The sequence below is a fragment of the Anthonomus grandis genome, chromosome 4 (genome assembly GCF_022605725.1).
Source record: "Anthonomus grandis grandis chromosome 4, icAntGran1.3, whole genome shotgun sequence".
Lineage (NCBI taxonomy): Eukaryota > Metazoa > Arthropoda > Insecta > Coleoptera > Curculionidae > Anthonomus > Anthonomus grandis.
In genome coordinates this window covers 39,947,447-39,953,684 of record NC_065549.1, presented here as the reverse complement: position 1 = coordinate 39,953,684, position 6,238 = coordinate 39,947,447, and positions in this window count along the sequence as shown.

Sequence of the window (6,238 nt, the reverse complement as noted above, 5' to 3'; positions counted from 1 at the left end):
ATATACATGGAATTGAATATTAGAATATTAAACAAAGAGAGCATATTAAAAACAATAGGTTATATAAAGAATTTAGTTAACACAAGTAAGGCAACTAAAAAGCCATGCATTCAGACTTCCAAAAAAAGAAGGAAACAACTTCCTGAATTCTGTTAAGGCTTATAATAGAAGAAGTGAGAGAAAAAAAAAACAATTCTTATAGACAAACTAAAAAAAAAACAAATAGGTAGGCATATACTTATGAGGGGAAAAAGCAGTAGGGGGAAAAATGGATGAAACGGAATGAAAGAATTCTTCTTTTTTCTTCTTTTTTTTTTTTTTTAAACAGTTAATTTTTGAATAATAAATGTTAATAGAATATTTTACGTTGCATTCAGTTAGTTACTATGTGCGTAGTATTTTAATAAAGAAAAGCATTCAAGAAAAATTAAGTTTGATTTAAAAGAAGAAGCTTGGTTTTTAATTTAAAAGTTTTTTCAGTGACAGTCAAATTAATTATTTTGAACTTATTAATCAAATTTGGTACGACATAAGAAAAGGATCGCTTAAAGAGTTCTTTGCTATGGCTAGGAATTGTTAAAAGATTTTTACGTCTTATATTAAGATTATGCACATCAGTACGATAGGTAAGCTTTTCAAGTAAATAAGGCGGAGTTTTTGATTTAAGAATATTGTAAGAAAAACATAAAATATGTAATATTCGTCTATTGTGCATATTTAGCCAACCTGCTTCTTTTAATTTATAAGAAATATGTTGCCGTCTTCTTATACCAAATATAAGTCTTAAGCAAGAGTTTTGAAGTTTTTGAATTCTACCTGAGTCGGAGTTATCGAGACATGGTCCATAAATTGTGTCGCAAAAATTTAACGGTGATAGTACTAAAGCATCACAGAGCAGTTTTTTGATACTTGAGCTTAAAAAATGTCTTTGACGATATATTGTTTTTAAGGCAGAATATCCATTTTTTAGTTTAAGGGTAACATGTTCTTTGAATCTAAGTTTATAGTCCATTACTATTCCAAGATTTTTTGCAGAGTTTTTAAAACTTATTATATTGTTATTAAGGTGTACATTTAAATTATTTAAAATATTAGTTCGATGATTGTCACTACAAAAAAGAATAGCTGCTGATTTAGTGGGGTTAATCTTTAGAAGTAATTTTTGAGTTTCTATATTTAAGGTATTTAAATCCTCATTTATATATTGATTAGCTTGGACAACATTAGTGTGATGAAATGAATAAAATAGCTGGGTGTCATCTGCATAGCAATGGTGCTTACAGTGTAAAATTTTTTTAGTAATTTGTGAAGTATAAAGAGTATAAAATAAAGGACCAAGAATGCTACCTTGGGGTACCCCAGAGGTAACATCCAGTGCATTTGATTTATTGTTATTAAGCACTACTCTTTGTTTTCGATTAAACAAGAAAGAAGACACCAATGCCAACGCAGACTCAGCAAAACCCATATATTCTAATATAGCCAGTAATATTCTGTGATTTACCATGTCAAAGGCTTTAGAAAAATCTAAGAGAATCAACACCGTAGCTTTATTTTTATCAAGTTCCTTAAAAATATCATCAGTCACTTTAGATAAAGCGGTTGCACAACTATACCCCTTACGAAACCCAGACTGGTATTTAGGAATTAAATTATTTACATTTAAATATTGAACTATTTGATACTCCATAACTTTTTCTAATATTTTTGATAGTATAGGAAGTACAGATATTAAGCGAACATCATTAAATTCAATAGGATTTTTTATTTTGGGCAAAGGAATAACATTGACTTCTTTCCATTGATCGGGAAAGCAGTTTTGTTCCAAACATACGTTTATAATATGAGTGAGTGGTTTAATTATGGCAGGACAACAAAGCAAAATCAGGGTAATGTTTAATTGATCAACGCCAAATGCTTTAGATTTAATAGATTTTAAGTAATTTATTATTATATCTTGTGTCACCAAATTAAATTTAAATTCAGCCAAATGATTTAACCTATGTTTTTTAAAATACCCAACAAATTCTTCGTCAGGGTTATTATTGTTTTTGTTAATATTATAAAAAAAAATATTAAGTTTATCTACATCTTGCATAAGAGGAGGAAGTTGTATATTTGATTTATTAGAAATATTTAGTTTATTAAGTTCTTGCCATGTTTCTTTGTTATTACATACTCTAAATCTGTGAGCCAGGTATGCCTTTTTTTCCGCCCTAATTGAACTAGTTGCAAGATTTCTGTACTGCTTATAATTTTCCCAATCCTCGCGACTTTTGGTGTTTCTAAATTTACGTAAAGCCGAGTTGCGAAATCTTTGTATAAATCTAATATTAGGAGTAATCCAGGGGCAATATGGTCTAGTTTTACCCTTTACGTTTTTTTATAGGAGCATGTAAGTTAATTAATTCTAATAAAGATTGAGTAAAAAAAAAACTTTATTATTTAAATCGGCCATATTATACATATTATGCCAGGGAATCGATTCAATATCAGACTGAAATAAACAAGTGTTGATATTTTGTAAATTTCTATAAGTGAAATTATAAATTTGAGGCTTAGGTATATCAAAGTTTATGTTGCAGTAAATTAGCATATGATCCGATATTTCAATATCCCTTATTCCACAATTCTCCACCGACTCTAAATTTGAGAAAAGTAAATCAATTAAAGACATAGTGGTGTTGGATATTCTGGTAGGGTCAGTTATAAGCTGTTGCAAACCATATAATTCAGTAATTTCGCTTAATGATACCTTAAAATTCAAATCTAAAAAATTTATATTAAAGTCACCCAAAAGTAAAATAGACTCATAGTTAACATAAAAGTCGGTCATAATATTTTCAAGACGGGAATAGAATAGATGTATGTCGCTCTTGGGAGGACGATATATATTACCAATTAAAACTTTTTGATTATTTACTTTTAATTCGATCCAGACATGCTCAAGATAATCGCATGTTTCCTTAAGAACTTCACGATAGTCGATACATGATTTTACATAAACAGCTATACCACCTCCCCTGCTTAATCGATCTTGCCGTATGAGACTATAATTTTGCAATTCTATGACTTCGTTGGTAACCCCTGCATGTAACCATGTCTCTGAAACCCCAATCAAATCATATTGATAACTATCTACATGTACTTGAAAGATATTAAAATTATTTAAGATGGACCTTGCGTTAATGTGTGCACATGAAAACATTATTTTAAAGCAAAATAGAAAATTTTTTGTTAAACAATTAAGGTAAGTAAGTACAGGAAAAGGAGAAAAAAAAGGGAAAAGGGGTTAGAATAGGGAGTATATGCTTACAAAAAAAAGAGAAAAAAAAAACAAAATTAAACCTAACAACTATCTATAATTATATACACATACATACATATACATATATTTTTCCCTTTTAATGAACACCGAGTTAAGTAAATTAAACACTTATTTACTTTATTTTTATCGTGTTTGTACTATCCTACTCAATACAAAGAAACTTTAAGCAAAACAGAAAATTATAGTACCTATAAATACGTTAAAAAATAAATCATTTGCATTTAATTATTTAACATTTTCAATTTTTTGGCTTTATTGTTATTATATGCATATATATTTAGTAATCATTAGCGTAGAAATATCATTAAACAATATTAGTACCTAACTTTCAATCATGAATATTATCTACAACTTATTGTTTACAAAATAATGCAATTCAGAAAAAAAACAAAGAAAAAAGCCTTTAATTTATTTTTATATCAACTAGGCATGCAGAGAAATTTTTAAATTTTTATTATAATAATAGTATGCAAAAGCCAGTCGATCTTTAAATATAAGTTTAGTTTAGAGTATAGGAACGTCTGTATTTATTTTTTAGGAAGATATCAATAAACATTTTCATTATAATAGTAAAATACATGCACAACCTAATGACCAAAATATTAACGTATTTAATTAGAGAATTCATTAGAGTACCTGTTTTATGTGAAGTCCAGTGTTTACCAGCTGTCATTTTTTCCATTGAACTAACCAACACTAGTTTCGCGATAATTATTCACCTACGATTAAGTCATTAAGAGCTTGTTCATCACGAATTAATTTCCGCACATCACCTGTTTGCACATATACCAAGCCGTTATAAGTCCACGATTCGGAACTAAATGCCTCTCGTGCCTTTTTTAATAATTGTAAGTTTGTTGATGTTAATAGTTCTGTGATTAGAATACGCGAGCCTTTAAGTTGTTTTTTGGCTGAAAACACACGATCTCGCATCCAACGGCAAACAAACTGGACCACTAGGGGGCGGGGCTTTTGGTTCTGATGTTTTATGTTTTTCCCCATACGGTAGCAGTGGGATAAGTCAGATTTATTTATTTTTACAGAAAGTTTGTCATTAAATAAAGTCGCAACCATATTAAATGGATCAGAGGAAGACTCCTCTAACCCGTGTAAGACTAACGAGTTTAGGTTTTGATTTACTTCCACTTGGGAAGTTTTTTTTTGTAGGTTGACGACGCTTAATTTTATCTCCCTTACCTCCTGGGAAAGCTGCCGTAAGGAGAGTGTCATATTTTCTTGAAAAGAATTCAGTTTATTTAAAAAACTGCTGTTTTCTTCCCCATTCATAAGATTTTGCGAAGATTGTTTGTAGTTCGTAAACTCTGTGCGCAAAAGGTTAAAACCATCGGCAAATTGTTTTGACAGTTCCTCCACACGTGCACTGACTGATTTTAAATTAAGGTTTTGCCCTTTATTTGACATTTTTCTTCTTATCCTTCACTTTACAGGGCTTATAGAGGCACTAAATAACTGCACTGTGATAGAAGAAACTAAATTTTTGACCACTGGATTACAAAATTTAATAACAAAGGTAGGAGCACAAACAACTAATGCTTACTACTCAAGCGCCATCTCGAATTCCAACGGTTTCATCCTCCTCACAGCACCATCGGCATTCCGGGTTGTCCGCAATACCGATAGTATGGAGATGGCTTCTTAAGTGCCAGTGACCGATTAAAAGACCTGTCACTAGCCGAATTTCGCGTCTTTTTAGGCGTAGTAGATTTTTGGTGAGACAGGCAGACGGCCCACCTATGTGCGCTTTGGCCTGTCTCATACCAGGGGACTCAGTCCATTTTCGGTGGGTCCACTTGTCCAGCAGACCCTTCATTGATGCGATCGCAACGCATTTGGCGATACCAACTATGGGTTCCGGCCTCATCGGCACATTCGCGGATCCCAGTCTGGCAAGAGAGTCCGCTTTTTCCTTACCTGCATGGCCTGCGTGGCCAGGTATCAAGACGAGCTGGACCCTCCAGCCAACCTGCACCATTTTTTTCAGGACTTTTATGCACTCTAGTACAAGCTTGGAGCTTACCTTTGCGGCCGTGATAGCCTTAATGGCAGCCCTGCTATCCTAGCATATTGATACAACTGTATTGCGGTGTCCGCAGCTTAGGATTTTTTGTCCGCATTTTAATACAGCGAATACTTCGGCCTGGAAGACAGTGGCGTGCTCTCCCAGCGAGTATGCCCTACTGGTATGTGGGATCCCACCACAAAGCCTTGATCCAGCTCTGTTATTCATTCTGGAGCCATCTGTGTACCAGATGGTCCCCCTATTAAGCAATGCAGGTCTGTTGGAATGTTGCCACTCCTCTCTGCCTGCAATGTGCGTCACGAATGCCTCGCAGTCCACAGTCACTGGAGCCATGCAGTCACTGCCCATCAGAAGGAGAGGACATTCCTGTATGGCCCGTGACCAAATTTTTGCGACCGGTCTCGACAACACGTAGTTCGCCGAGGACGTATAGCCTGTACGCAGTCCTCATTGCCTCGAATTGCACAACGAGGTCCAGAGGCAGAAGGCTCAGCAGAGTCTCGAGCGCTCTAGTTGGCGCCGTCCGCATGGAACCCGTTATACTGAGACAGTCAATAGTCCTTAATTAATGTTATGAAGAGAACGTATCTTTTCTGAAGAAACAAATTATATTAAAATTAACAGCGTTACAGCTAACTTTAAGCATTCTTTTTCGACCACTCGACCAATCTACTTAAAGCCGATTGAAGGTCAATTTACTGCTTCCATTACTATTAACCTCTATAACCTTCAATCATCAACAAAAAACAAACTATCCTGATATATACTTATCCGCTATTACTTATTCAATAGCAAGTGATTCACGTGGTCGAACAGCTTTGAGTAATTACTATAAATGTTATTAATATAAACAAGTCGAAGCCATGAGG